This window comes from Alexandromys fortis, unplaced genomic scaffold (genome assembly GCF_014885135.2).
Source record: "Alexandromys fortis isolate MF-2015 unplaced genomic scaffold, M_Fortis_MF-2015_v1.1 scaffold_7, whole genome shotgun sequence".
Classification (NCBI taxonomy): domain Eukaryota; kingdom Metazoa; phylum Chordata; class Mammalia; order Rodentia; family Cricetidae; genus Alexandromys; species Alexandromys fortis.
The window spans coordinates 6,067,109-6,082,827 of record NW_026067920.1 but is presented as its reverse complement, the minus strand read 5'-3'; the positions used below and the strand labels follow the sequence as shown (position 1 = coordinate 6,082,827).

Here is a 15,719-nt window from a genome sequence, read left to right as displayed (position 1 = left end):
GCCTACGTGCTGGGCAGCCAGAATGGCATTTCCATCTTGGCGTCAGCTGATTTATGGTCTGCGTGCCCGTTTCACTCTCTTCCAATCAGGATCTTTCACAAGATCCAATCAGGAAGTGATTGGGTATCACCAGGACATCCACGCCACCACTGTCCTGATAGGCTGTCCCTTGCCGGGCATTGGAGCATGCCAAGTCTACATCTGGATGTGATTGTTGGTGAATTTTCTCCCCTAACGGAAAGGGGTGTAGCTATTCTGTGAAATCCTGTACTTGAGCCTGTTTTCAAGTCCATGTCATTTCATTTGCAGCGTAGGGTCCTCATCTATGATTCTCTTTCCTCCATCGCACCCACTCCCTACTCAGGCCCAGTCACTGACAATCCCTTTAATAGGCACGTATTGGATGAATCGGAGATGCCGTCAGGAAAACTACTGGGGTGCCACATAAAGCTACACCCTTTATGTGTGCCATTTGAACACTATGTACTAACAGTTACTCTACCGTCCATACAGAGATGCTGGTATTTGTCCCGATACTGTTCACTGAGGCTATTCTACGGCAATCCTCAGCCCAGGACACAGTTTAGAGCCGTGCACACTTGGTTGTCGTGCTCCTTCAGTCTCTTTTAGTCCTCAGTAATTCAGGACTCAGCTATTTTGTAGTTGATCCCATGTTTTCTCCTGAGATTTGGCCATGCACTTTTTCCCCACCCCACCCCCTTTTGTATTTTTCAAGACAGGGTTTCTCTGTGTAACAGCCCTAATTGTCCTGGAACTCCCTTTGTAGACCAGGCTGGCATTGAACTCATAGAGATTCGCCTGCCTCTGCTTCCCAAGTGCTGGGATTAAAGGCGTGCACCACCATCACCCAGTTCTTTTTTTTTTTAAGAGGTGGTGGCAATGGTGGCGTTGAGACCCAGGCCCTAGGATTGCTACATAAGAGCTCTGTCACTTACTGGCACCCCAGCCACATGGAAGTGATGTGTATCTTCTTGGGAGCCACATGATATCTGCTTGACCTATTGAGAAGATGTTGACATTGATTACCTTGATATAATTGGTTCTGCTTGGCCAAGACACTGTAACATACGGGTTCTGCACTGTGATAACTAATGGTGAGAGACACGTCTGCATAAGCATCCTGTTTAGTTCCTGACTCCATCATGTTTCCTGCTCGGCATTCCACTCAAAGGAGAGGCTGGAAGTCTTCTTTTCCTCTGTTTATTCTTTTCTTTCTTTCCCATGTGTGCTTTAGTTATTTTTGTGTGCATGAGTACTTTGTCTGTATGTCTGTGCACCATGTGCAAGCTTGGTGCCCAGGGAGGCCAGAAAAGGGCGTCAGATCTCCTGGAGCTGGAGTTATACATGGCAGTGAGCTGCCATGTGGTTGCTGGGATTTGAACCCAGGTCCTCTGGAAGAGCAGTCAGTGCCCTTAACCACTGGGCCATCTCTGCATCGTCTGTGTATATATTTGAGGCAGTATCTCTTGCTGTAGCCCCACTGGCCTTGGACTCACTTCTCTTGTCTCAGTTTCCCATGTCCTCAGATTATAGCTACCATAGTTTACTCACGTCTGTGTTTGTGTGTTTGTATGTATATGAGTGTGTGTTCATGTGGGTGTGGTGGCATGTACACTAGAACATGTGTTCATGTAACCAGAGGTCAACCTCGTCAGAAGACATTCACCTTATTAGTTTTTTTTAAAGATTTATTTATTATGCATAGAGTATTCTGCCTGCATGTATGTCTGCAGGCCAGAAGAGGGCACCAGATATCATTTCAGATGATTGTGAGCCACCATGTGGTTGCTGGAAATTGAACTCAGGACCCCTGGAAGAGCAGTCCATGATCTTAACCTCTGAGCCATCTCTCCACCTTTTTATTTTTAATTAGGGGAATCAAGATGACTTTTAGCAGTGCTCTCCTTCCACCATGAGTTCCAGACATCAAATTCAGTTCTTCAGGTTGTTTAGCAAGGGCTTTTGCTGGTTGCACCATCTCACTAGCTCTTATTCTCAGTGAGAGCACACCAGCTAGCCGGGAAACCCCAGAGATCAGCCTTTCTTTGCTTCCTTAGCGCTGGTATTACAAGCAAGAGCCACTATCCCTGGCTTTTTACATGGCTGCTGAAGGATGAACTCACTATTGATGAGGCATTTCCTTGGCCCCTTTGCTTCTCTGTTTGACTAAAAATTCATGGATTCTCTTGCTGGTCCCTGGCCACTGGAAAGTAAGCTGTTCTGTTCCACCATACCCTTCCTGCCTCTGAACAGACTGGAACCTCTGAAACAAAAATTAGGAGATTTACTGTCCTGCTAGGAGGAAAAAAGATGGAACCGATGTGCCAACCACACCACCGGAGAGAGAAGGGACTATCCTGAAGCAGGGGATCGTGGTAGGAAAGAAGAGGGTGCTGGAGAGACAGCTCAGTGGGTAAGAGCACTGTCAGCTCTCCCTGAAAGCTTGGGTTCAACTCCCAGCACCTACGCTACAGCTCACAACCCCTGTAACTCTAGTTCCAGGAATCCGATGCTCTCTTCTGGACTCCATGGGAACTGAATGTAAGTGATGCACAGATAAACATGCAGGCAAACACCCATACCCATAAAATAAGATAAATTTTGTTGTTGTTTTGCCTTGTTTTTCAACAGGGTTTCACTGTGTAGTCCTGGCTGTCCCAGAACTCAATCTGTGACCATGATGGCCTGGAACTAAGAGACCTGTCTGCCTCTGCCTCCCAAGTACTGGGATTAAAGGTGTACACCACCACTGCTTGGGATAAGATAAATTTTGAGAGAAAGAGAGAAATAGGAAGAACAAACTGCCTTAGTTGCCAGCAATGGATTGAAGCAGACCTTTGCCATGGCATAGTCAGGAGTGTATGTGGGGGGAGAACAGACTTGTCTCTGCACAAAACAATGGCCACCATTGTTCACATGTGCTAAGAATCTGGACGAATGACAACATGCAAAAGAGGCATGGGGGAAATCCCCAAAAAGTCAGCCAATGCAGGGAGAGACCCACTCTCCCTGCTGTTTTGACTGTTGAGACACAAGGTGTTTCATGGAGAAGCTGTCTACGCTATGGTAGTGCTCTAATGGCAGCTGGGATGAGACAGCTCCCTGTGCAGCTGAGAAGACCGCATCTCCTCCATGAGACCTCCAGGCCAAATGGGCAGTGGGAGGAGAAAATAAACCACCATACAGAAGTGAAGCTGGAGCTGGCAGCTGCAAGAATGGTCCAGGACACTAAACTTGACGGGAGAGCAGAAGCCTGAGCTGCAGATTTCTGCTCATGTCATAAAACGCTAATCGGGAACAGGCTCAGAGTCAAATTCTAGAATAGAACAAAAGGTCGCCTCTTTGGTATGCTCTGAGACAGGACATCTGAGGGCCAGGCCACTGCTGGCCTCATACTGGGAGCAAATGGGCCATGCACTTCAAGACTAATACACTAAAACATGCGTTACTCGGTAGGGGGAGTCCAGGAGCCAGGCTCTAGCAGCTGGACTATCAACAGAGTGTAAGCATCTCAGCACAGCCCCAAGAAGTCAGGGGCTTTGGTACTCTTGCTGCCTGGAGTACGTAAGTGATTAGGATGACCAGAGGTCCCCAGAAGACTTTGGAGGAGTTTGAGCATCTCTAGCAAGCCAGTCCCCTGTGCCCTGGGGCCTCTGTCCAGCACAGCTATTCAGGGGACAAGCAGGGGTTCTCAGATCCTGTCTGGACTCAGCATGTTACACTGTCCTGAGATTAATAATGTAACAGGAGAGAAAGAACAACAGCAAAAGCTACGTCAAGACTAACCTGGAAAGGAAGCCTGTGTGTAGACGAAGGCCCAAAGCCCTTCCTTCCTGTGGCATCATGAACAGAGGCTGAAGGAAACAAAGCCCTTGAGAGACAAGCAGGGGGAGTGGTCTGTAAGAGCCCTGCACTCCAGATGCCTCTTAGGTTCTCTACTCAGCTCATTAGACCGCTTCCATTCTTAGGGGTGGTTTTCTTCCTTCCTTCCTTCCTTCCTTCCTTATTCTTTTTTAAAATTTTTATTTATTTATATATTTTTTTAGGTATGACTGCTCTATCAGCATGTATGCCTGCATGCCAGAAGAAGGCATCAGATACCATTATAGAAGGTTGTGAGCTGTACCACGTGGTTGTGGGGAACTAAACTCAGGACTTCTGGAAGAGCAGCCTATGTTCTTAATCTTGGAACCATCTCTCCTAACCTCTGAACCATCTCTCCAGACCGGTTTTTCTCTCTTAATTTTTTTTTTAATGTTATGTGTATGGGTGTTTTGCCTGTAAGCATATCTAGGCACCAAGTTCATGGAGCACCTAGAGATACCAGAAGAGAGCACCAGAGCCCCTGAAACTGGAGTTGGGGAAGGTTAGGAGCAGTATGGCTGCTGGGAATCAACCCTCTGTTCTCTGGTCCAGCGCTCTTAACAGCTGAGCCATCTCTCCACCTCCAGTTTTCCCCTTTCTTCCCTTTTTTTTTCTTTTTCCTTTGGAGTGGGGGTTGAGACAGGGTTTCCCTGTGTAGTCCTGGCTGTCTTGGAGCTAGTGCTGTAGACCAGGCTGACCTTGAACTCTGCCTGGGATTAAAGGCAGGTGCCACAACCGGCAGGCCAGTTTTCCTCTTTCTTGATAAGCTGCCTTATTCTATTCCATGCCTAGTCTAAAAGACACGACTTTTCCCCATTTTCTGGCAGCTTCTCGGATTTTCAGCTGTACTGCTTTTCTCCCAGACTCTAACAAAACTGCCCCTGCACTTTCTGTGAATCCACTTCTAAATTCTTTTATTAATGAGACTACCTGCCCCCCCCCAAAAAAAAAGAACTGTAGTTTTCCCAAGAACAAAACGAGAGGAGTATTCTGGTAGTTTCCTCAGGTCCTCCACAGGTGGAGCTACACCTAGAGACTGACAAGGGAGGAACTCTGGGAACGGGAACGTCGGGCTCTCAAGACGCCAAGCCAAAGCTGAAAACCACCCAGTGCAGGATACTTCAAGGTCGGTGTGCCAGCCCCACCTCAGCTTGCACTCGTGGAAGGTACTGCTCCAGCTTGTCCAAGGCCAGGATGGAGGTCCTCCTGTTTCCTGAATGAGGTGCCTGCTCTCTGCCCACCCTGTGCAGCACCACAGCTTTGGAGGGGCTGCATGGCAGTCACTCATCCGCACTGAACACTGCCGCACTGGAATAACAGCCGAAAATTAAGACACTGATTTTTCTATTCATTTATTTTTATAGATAATAAATATACTTCCCACAATCCCTCATTGGTCACCAGTTCTTCTAATTAATTATACTCTTAAAAAGTTAACATGAATTAATTGTGTCTGTATACAAGGGAAGGTCAGAGGACAACTGTGAGTCCCTGGGATTGAACTAGGGTTGACAGGCTTGGCAGCAAGTATCCTTACCCATTGAGCCATCTTGATACAGAAATTTCACGGATTTGGTTAGTAGAGTCTCAAAGGTAGCGCCAGTGTCATTTACACATTCCCATCCGTCACCATCATCCTTACAGTCTAGTACAAGGCGTGGTATCTCTAGAACTGGCTTTTTCATCAAGGCAGACCTCCCCCCCCCAATACTTTTTTGCTACCGTTGTTTAGCAACACAGCTTGCATCCCAAGTTTGCTTCGAAAACAACACTGGAATTCTGGTCCACCACTCGAGTGAATGCTGAGATTACTGCCGGGCACAGACACGTTTTACACGCTGTTGGGACTCGAACCCATGTCCTCAAGAAGGCGAAGCAAGCACTCCACCCACTGAACTCCCTTCTCCTCCTCCCCACGGTCGAGGAAACACTACCCAAAGGCAGGACGTCCTCCGTTTCCGGCCCCAGGGCGGAACTTACGAGCCCCGCACCTGGCCGGAGCTCGGCGCTGCACACACCAGCCTTTTCCGGCCGTAACCGGAAGTCGCGCTGACAGAGGCGGCTCCGCGTCAGGTGACTGAAGTCCGGGTGGGAGGGGTCGGAGGTTCAATCCTTCCGACTGACGAGTCTCTGAGACTGGCTTGTCCACCGTGGGACCGACGGAGACTGGTGGCGTCGCCGGCGCTCGCTCTGCCGCGGCAGGTACGTGACGAGCTGGGGCGGCGGGCCCGGGAGGCGCGGGACCCCTTCCGGGTCTCAGGGACTGAGGGGCCTGGAACCCGGGGCCCGGAGACAGCCTGTCTGAGTCCCGCCGGGTCCCAGAAGGAAGGTCAGGCCGGCGTCCTTGGGTACAGATTGGGCAAACTGAGGCCCGGGAAAAGGGAAGGGCGCGCAGCAGCTCCCCTTCCAGACGGGCTCACCCGGACTCCCTGACTCCCTCGGGTGCGGGGCCGTCTGCCCGGTAGGGAGAGCTTCGGCCGGGTGGGGAGCTGCGGAGGGTGGTGGACAGATGTGGGGGGAAGCGTGGGAGACCTGGATCCGAGGTCGCCGCCTCCCACACTTGTAAAACCCGCCCGCCCTGAGGTCCGCTGGGGTGCCGCTCCCCAGCCCCGGCCGGACTCCCCCGACAGCTTGTTTCGAATCTGGGTTTGGAACCTAGGAAACCTTGTTTTGAACGTTCTCCTCGGGACTCCTGTGCCCACCGCTGTTTGAAGCCTGGTCATGTGGGGCGCTCTCCCGCTGTGGATGCGGGGTTCGCTGGGAGGCAGCCGGGGCCCGTCCGTCTCTTTGAAACAGCCGTCTAGCTTAGGAGAGCCCACCGGAGGAGAGTAACTGGCCGGGGGCGTGGCGCACGTAGGTTATGGCAACGAGGACTCCCACCTAAACTTTGGGGCTGAAAGACGTACAACGAGGATTAATAGGTGGGTTTTACGGGAAGACAAATGTGTGCTTACTATTAAGAATGTAACGGAAGAATCTTCAGAAGTGACTACTGACTGGCTGTCTCGTTATGGAAGAAGATATACAGGTTTTAGAGGGAGGGCCCTTCCAACTTGGAAGTCTCTTATTCTAACTTGCCCTCAGAGTGTATGTGACATTTCCTTTGTCATTTGAGATAGGATCTCATGCTGTCTTCAAACTCCTTTTGTAGTTTAGGTTGGTCTTGAACTCCTGATCCTCCTGCCTCAGTCTCAGTGCTGGGATTCCTCATTACTTAGTATTATGCCAGTTGAATTTGAAATTTCTTTGTCTTCCTTTCTTCTCTTGAGCCCTCCTTCTAGCCTACATCTCTTGTAAATCAGACCAGCACACACTTGCGTTACGTAATCTTTCCGAGTCGTCGAGTTCACCATCCTTCTTTTCAAGGACTTTGGAACCACCCAGTATCTCATGAAGGTGTCGGAAGTGTTTGTTGTATTGAGAAACAGTGATCCATTCCATTGGTTAGTAATTTTTTTTGTTTTGATTTTGATTTTTTAATTCATTTTATTAGTCAGGGCCTCACTATAGCCCAGGCTTGTGCCTCAGGCTCCCCAGTGCTAGGCTATATCTGACATTAGTAATTTGTTTTCTAAGAATAATTTAGCCTCTGAACACTGTGAACTGTCTCTCTCTCTTTCTCTCTTCCGGAGTATTATGTCGCCCAGGCTGACTTCAGACTCAGGGTCTTGCTGCCTCAGCCTCCAAATGCTAAGATTGCTTATGTTCCCCTCAAGGCTCTACTTGCCAGTGAACTGTGGATCACAGAAAGGAGGACTGGTTGCAGGTGTTTGGGTCAGTCTTCTCCCTAGTTTATAAACTGAGCCTTAATCTTTCCCCCTCTCCTGCTCAGGCTGGTCTCAAATTTTGGTGGCCCTCTTGTCCAGGTGCTGAGATGTGTCATTATACTTGTATGGCTTTAAATCCTTGTGCTTGGAGCTGTGTGTGTGTGTGTGTGTGTGTGCAAGTACTTCTTTGTTTTCTGATTTATTTATTTACTTACTTACTTGTCACCTACTTTTTTATTTTGCACAGAATCTCTGGTTTAAACCTAGAGCTAAGCTGGCTGGCTGGCAAGCTCCCAGGATCTGCCTGTGTCTTTTCCCAGCCCTTAGTGCCAAGGTTACATATATATGTTACAGTGCCCAGCTTTCATGTGTGTGCTAGGAATCTGAACTTGGATCCTAATCATTGTGCAGCAGCACTTACCAACTGAGCCATCTCCCTAGTCCAGCTTTTCTATTTCTAAAGCATAATCCCAGCACTTGAGGTGAGGTAGGTGGATCTCTGTGAGTACAAAGCCAGTTCATCTTTTGAGTTTCAGGACAGCCAGAACTACATAGTAAAGCCCTGTCTCAAAATGACAAAATCAGTCAACTAAACAAAATACACAAAAATATGTACACACCCTCCCAGGTATGAAGGGTCATCTCATTATGTTATTGATTTACATTTTCCTCATACTGATAGTATTAAACATATTTGCATGTGCTTACTATCATTTATATACCTTGTAGGGTTTTTACATTTTATTTATTCATTTGTGTCTCTCTGTGTATATACCTGTATGTGCCACGATGGATGTGTGAAGGTCAGAAGATAACTTGCAGGAATCAGTTTTCTCCTACCATTTGGGTTTGTGGGGATTGAAATAAAGTTCTCAGGCTTGACAGCAAGCACCCTTCCTACTAAGCTCTTGCCAACCCATTCATCTGTACATCTTATTGGGAGAAATTTCATTCAGTTCCTTTATCCATTCTGTAATTGGATTATTTGTCCACATGTACAATTTTGGTTATAAATATTCAGAGTGTTTAATTAATCTCTGACAGCCCTGGGAGTAACTCAGAATGAGCTTAATGGCACAATGAGAATTTGCCAGTAACTTCCTTATCTGAAGGAAGTTGAATTTAGACATTCTATAGGCTTTTATTTTAATCTTTTGTTGTTATTATTTTTTTTTTCAGTCAGGTTTTCTCTGTTTAACAGTCCTGGCTGACCTGAAACTCATTTTGTAGACCAGGCTGGCCTTGAACTCACAGATCCACCTGCCTCTCCCTCCTAGTGCTAGGATGAAAGGTGTATGCCACCACTGCCTGGTGATTTGGACATTCTAAAGCACAGAGTAAATTGTCCATTTTAGACTGCTGATTATGCAAAACTTGGCACAGCCCCAATCATTGCTGATCTAAGCAACCATGTTCCTGTGCAAGGGATACTATTTGTGCCCAGAAAGCACAGCATCATCCAAAATGTGGTAAGAGCATGTGGAGATCCTGTGTCTGTTACAGGCAGAGAGGACAGGGGTGCATGATACTGTGGAGTACTCAGGGTAAATGTAGGCTTAGGGTTCCGGAACTGCTGGCTCACCGTGCTGATTCTGACTCCACAGTCTTTGGCCCTAACCACACCATCATGAATATTAAAACAAACACCCCCGTCGTTTAAATTGTTAAAGATTACTTACTTTGGGAAATTTAGAAAAGTATCCCTCTTACCTGCCTTGTCATCCATGTATCATCTAAAGAGAACCTTTGCTGCAGTTGGTCTCAGTTCCTTGTTTCTTATCACTGGGTACAGCGCAGGTGTGTGTGGGTGTGGGGGCAGGCAGAGAGGAAGAGGGAGGGTCAGTGTGCATGCCAAGTGTGCATGTGGACATCAGAGGACAATCTCAAGTGTCAGTCCTCTCCTCAAACACCTTGTTTGAGGCAGAGTTTCTTTTGTTTTCCACTGTCAGGCTAGGTGACCCATAAATTTTCAGAAATTCTCCTGACTTTGCTTTGTAAGGGCGCTAGGATTATGGACACTTTCATTACAGTGTCTGGTCTTCCATGATTTCTGGGGAGTCAAACATATTTACATAGCAAAGACTTTTAGCATTTAGCCATCTTCCTGGCTCACCACTGAGTACATTTTTATAGTTGAATCAGTTGCCATACATAGTTCTTGTATTCCACTTTTTTCCAGTTATCATCGTTTGAGATCGGCTCTTACTGGGTTGCCTAGGCTAGTCTCAAACTCCTGACCTCAGTTGGTCCTTCTGCTTCAGTCTCCCAAGTACCTGGGTCTACTGGTCCAACCATTAGCAGGTAGCCTGTTAACATCTTAATGTTAACACCATCCGGCTACCCAGTTTGTTTTGTTTTGTTATTATACTAAAATACATAGAATAAAATGACCATGCTAGCCATCTTTAAGAAAATTGATACTGTAGAAGCATCATCGCTTTTTCTCTCCAGAACTTTTCACTTTCCAAGTGGAGCCTGCTTTTGCTGTTTCACATCAGCTGGATTAGACATTTTGTTTGTGTACACACAGTTGAATGTGGAGCCCTTGACCTCCAGGTGACCATGGGACATACTGAAGCTGCATTTCTGTGGTTACTAATCTGAGCTGGCTGTTCTGTTCTAAGACTAGTTGCCAGGTTGACCCCTGGGTGGTCTTTGTAACACCTGACAAACTAGTTCCCACTCTACCAGCTGTTCCTCAGAAGTACCTGGTGATGTGGGCATGGTGGGTTTGTAAAGAAAGACAGCTCTTTGAATATGAAAGTGGATCCAAGATAGTGGGTCCAAGATATGGTGCAGTGTGTGGAAATTCGTTACTGTTACATAAAAGTTAAATTCCGACTTGGCCCTAGACTCCTTGGGGCCAGGGAACAGATCTTGTCAGGCTTATTTTTTATCTTTGAGCCTAGTTGGTGTTTTCTAAATGGCAGTAAGCACAGCTGCTAGAGGAAGCGTTAGGGTGCAAGCATGATTTGTAAAAGCTGATGTTACAGACTTTCCAAGTGATACCTGGCTTTATGTTGTGTGAGTGTGTGTGTATATGCCTGTGTGCACAGGTGCCTCGTGTACATGTGCACTTGAAGGCCAGAAGGCAACTTCAGGCACCATCCTCATGTACCATCTACTTTTGTTTTCTTTGAGACAGGGTCTCACTTACCTGTGACTTACCAAGTAGGCAAAGCTGGGGCGCCAGTGTTCCCTGGGATTTGTCTTCCTTTCGTCCGTATGGCATCATGCCCAGCTTGTTTGTGTGTGTGTCAGATGAGGGTGGGGTTCTGGGGATTTAACCTGAGTCCTCATACTCACAAAGCAAGCTCTTTACCAACTGATCTGTTCCTCATCCCTGGCTTTATTGTTTATGATCACAGATCCTCTTCGAGAACTATTAGAAACTGAAAAGAGATCATTATTTTGTCAGGTATTTGCTGTTTGGTATTAAACTCTTAGAAAGTTTTCTCCTTTTTTTTATTTTTATTTATTATTATTCTTTTTTTTTTTTTTTTAGTTTTTCGAGACAGGGTTTCTCTGTAGCTTTGGAGCCTGTCCTGGCACTAGCTCTTGTAGACCAGGCTGTCCTCGAACTCACAGAGATCCGCCTGCCTCTGCCTCCCAAGTGCTGGGATTAAAGGCGTGCGCCACCACCACCCGGCGAAAGTTTTCTCCTTAATGTCACCCCTATTTATTCTCCTTTAATAGTTTGGAGTATTTTAGAGGCCTTTAGCTCAACCCCAGGGAAAACCTGAATTAATGATGTTCTACTGACTTGCATGACAGTAGAAGCAAAACACTCCCTTATTTTATGAACTCTTCTTGTAGCAAAAAAGAAAGCAGGAGCAGTTATCACTGTTTACAGATGAGGGATACTGGCGAGTGAGAGGCAAAGATAAGCCTCATTCCATGTCCTCTGGCTCTAAATACTTTTTTTTTAAATCCTGTTTTACTAGAAAGTGACAGTCCTTACCTGGGATCTTTTCCAATCTGGAGAGCTTTTTCCTAGTGCAGCATTGCCCACCTATATTGATTTGAGTTAAAACTGCCAAATTCCTATTCATTTTTGTACCTTATTTGATGTCCTCTCCCTGTCAGGTGTGCTGTTGAACTAACAGTTGGGTCTTATAAAAGTGCACAGCAAACTGCCTAGTCAGTCTACAGTATGACTGCACACACATGCACATGACACGCACACAATAAACTGCATAGTCAGTGTACAGTATGGATGCACACACGCGCACATACACACACATCCCAGTCACGAATGCCAACCCAGATAACCTAGACTGTTTTCTGGTTGTATCCATGAAATCCCTGTGGTCTGTCCCCTGTACTAACCCCTTTCTATTTCCAAGTCTGTACCAAGACTGGGAGTGTGGCTAGTGGGAGTACTTGCCTACTTTTGCAAGGCCCTGGCTTCCATCCCTAGTACCTCCTCTCCTTCCAAAAAAGTTTGGAGCAACAGTTGAAAAACAAGGAGTGAGTCAGCTCTGTAATACAGTTCTAGGTCTCTAAACAACCACTGCTCCTGTAGGCACTGACTCTCTAAAACTTGAATGGAGTATGTTGACTAGTGTTGAGTTGTGCTGGTTGTGTGCTCTTGGGCACCAGCTTTGACACACCATCCACATTTATGAGGCGCTTCTTAGGTGCCAAAGCTTGTGCTGAGTAATGCATCTGGAAGCTGGGACAGACATGAGGAAACACCCAAGCACAAGTCACTGAGGTACCATCTGCTACATGCGTGATTTATGGTTGGGAAGCTTTGCTGCTGACTGGCTCTGTGACCAACCAAATGACCTAAACTATTCTGGGTCTAATTTAACATCCCAGGAATACTAACATTGTTGTAGTAGTGTTCGCCTCAAGGCAAGCTGTAAAGATTAAATGAAATAACTCACACAATTTTAGTGTGGAGTTAGTGAAAGTTACAGTAAGAAGTGCAAATGCCCCTGACTTCAACACTTTAGGTAGAAATCTTATTTCTTTGGATCAAACTGTGTCTGGATTTCTGTCAACGCATGGACAGTTACCCAGTCTGCCTTCAAGGAACAGTGTTCTTTGAGAAAGGGAAATTGTGACTCATTTGGCAAGGTAACCACCTGCTGCTTTCGTTGGTCTGTGGGGAGTGTAAACAGTACTGTTCCCTGAACTCAGAGTCCTTACCTGGATGGAGTCCCATACAGTTTTCTCTGTGACAAGCACAGAGAGGAGATAACTTGTGTAAAGCTACAGAATAGGTGGGAACTGAAATTCGTACTCAGAGCCATCAAAGCTCTGTGGCATGATTTTAATGAAATTGTATTTATTTATTTACTTTTACAATACTAGGGATTGAACACAAGACCTTTCTTTCTAATGCTGTGCAAACTTTCTACCATTAAATTATTCTCCAGCCATTTTTTTTCCTTTCAATTAAAAAAATGTTTTGGGGCCTGGAGAGATGGCTTGGCAGTTAAGAAAAGCACTTGATCTTGCAGAGGACCTGGGTTTGATTCCCAGAACTTACACGGTGGCTCACAACTCTAGTCCTAGGGGATCCAACACCCTCTTTTGACCTCCTTGGACCCCAGACATACATGTGGTACAAGGACATTGTAGGAGGAAAGGCCTGCTTGTTCGTCCCAGCTGCCAAGCTAGCTTAGCCCTGAAATAACCACACAGAAACCGTATTAATTAAATCAGTGTTTGGCCCATTAGCTCTAATTTCTTACTGGCTAATTTTTACATCTTAATTTAACCCGTTTCCATTAATCTGTGTATCACCATGTGGCAGTGGCTTACCGTGTAAAATTCCCAGCGTCTATCTATGGTGGATCCATGGCATCTCCCTGACTCTCCCAGCATTCAGTTCTGTCTTCCCCACCTACTTAAGTTCTGCCCTATCAACAGGCCCAAAGCAGTTTCTTTATTAACCAATGAAAGCAACACAAAGACAGAAGGACCTCCTACACCATTTCCCCCTTTCTATTTAAACAAAAGGGAAGGCTTTAACTTTAACATAGTAAAATTACATATAACAAAACAGTTATCAAACAAGAATTAGTTATAATATTTATATCTACTTTATCTTTTATCATGACTAAGGAAAACTATAACTATAAATTCTTCAACTCCATCAAAGACTCCAGAAGGATATAATATTACCTAAATAAACAGGAAGTGCATTGTAAGCAACTTCCAAAACTCTAGAATTGACAGAGACATCTCGCTGCCTGGACAGTCACCCAAAGTTCTTCTGTACTGTTGGGGCATCCATCTTCAGCCTACAGGCCCATAGTATCCAGCAGACTTTTCCATGAAGCATGAAATTTTAAAGACAGTTCTGCCTATATTGGCATTTTGTCAGTCTCTTTCTTCTGTGTCCTGCAGAATATCTGGCAGACTCTTTCATGAAGTAGAAACTCCGAAGGATCATTTCACCTTTAGGCAAGTTCAGCGGTCATTTTTCTGCAGCTGTTGCCTGTCCAGTTTAGCAGTTCAGGCAAGAGCCGTTGTTGTAAGGAGAGGGCTGCTTGTTCATCCCGGCCACCTGGCTAGCTTAGCCCTGAAATAACTACACAGAAATTGTATTTTTAAATCACTGCTTGTCCCATTAGCTCTAGCCTCTTATTGGCTAACTCACATTTTGATTTAACACATTTTTATTAATCTTTGTATATCGCCACATGGCAGTGGCTTACCAGCAAGATTCTAACCCACTTCCATCACAGGCAGAGGATCCATGGCATCTCTCTCTGATTCTGCCTCCTTTCTCACAGCATGCCCTTTAGTTTTCCCTGCCTACTTAAGTTCTGCCCTATCAACAGGCCCAAAGCAGTTTCTTTATTAACCAATGAAAGCAACACAAAGACAGAAGGACCTCCTACACTGGGACATATGTGCAGACAAAACACTCATGAAATAAATCTTTAACAAAAATGTATGGGTATTGGATTATTTAGGGTTTCTGTTTCTGTGATAAAGGACCACAACCAAAAGCAATTTGGGGAGGGAAGGGTTTGTTTCAGCTTTCAACTCTCAGTCACTCTATCGCTGGGGGGAGCAAGGCAGGAGCTCAAGCAGGGCAGGAACCAGGAGTTAGGAACTGAAGTAGGGGCCATGGTGGAATACTGTTTACAAGCTTGTCCAGCCTGCTTTCTTACGCCATCCAGGACCACCTGCCCAGGAGTAGCACTGCCCCCAGTAGGTGGGTCACCCCACACCAATCATTATTCAAGAAATGTCCCACAAACTTGACTGCAGGCCAATCTGGTTAGGGACGTCTTTTAAATTGAGGTGTTCTCTCTCTCTCTCTCTCTCTCTCTCTCTCTCTCTCTCTCTCTCTCTCTCTTCTCTCTCTTCTCTCTCTCTCTAGTCTTTTGAGACACGGTTTCTCTGTGTAGCCCTTACCTTCCTGGAACTCTCTCTGGAGACCAGACTGGGACTAAAGGAGGTGGGAAGAGGGTGTTGGATCCCCTGGAATTGGAGTTACAAATAGCTGTTAGCTGCTGTGTGGGTACTGGTATCTAGACCCAAGTTCTCTTGAAGAGCAACCAGTGCTCTTAGCCACTGAGCCATCTCTCCAGCCCCTTTTTTCACCTTTTTTGTTTATTTGCTTCTTTGTTTTTCAAGACAAGGTTTCTGTGTGTAACCCTGGCTGTCCTAGAACTCACTCTGTAGACCAGGCTGGCCTCAAACCGACAAAGATTCACCTGCCTCTGCCTCTTGAGTCCTGAGATTAAAGGCATGCATCACCACTGCCTAGCTCACTTTTTATTTTGAAACAGAACCTCACCAAGAGAAACACCATTTGAATTGATAGTATTGGAAGAAAATATGAAAAGGCCATCCCTGGATTCCCCTATCAACTTTGACTTGTACTTGGAAAATTGATGTGTTTCTTGTGTCTGCCATAGTACATGGACCAATATGGGTCCTGATAACTAATTAGTGAAGGAAACAGTAAATTTCACTTTAAACTTTTCTAAACTAAAAAGTACTCTACTTTCCATTTGAAAGTATGCATTCTCTTTTGAAAACCAAAGCCTTAATATTGTCAAGGACTTGGAGAATAAAAGCACTTTTGCATATTTA

At 45.9% G+C, this 15,719-nt stretch overlaps 1 protein-coding gene across 2 annotated transcripts in view; it reads left to right on the top strand.

Annotated features, from left to right (window-relative positions):
* The first annotated feature begins 5,928 nt into the window (after nt 1–5,928).
* Rnf185 (ring finger protein 185) overlaps nt 5,929–15,719 on the top strand; it is a 38,175-nt gene continuing 28,384 nt past the window's right edge. For both annotated transcript variants that reach the window (XM_050141006.1, XM_050141005.1), the window contains exon 1: nt 5,929–6,087. The gene's annotated coding sequence lies outside the window, so the exon portion shown is untranslated. The remainder of the gene's footprint in view (nt 6,088–15,719) is intronic.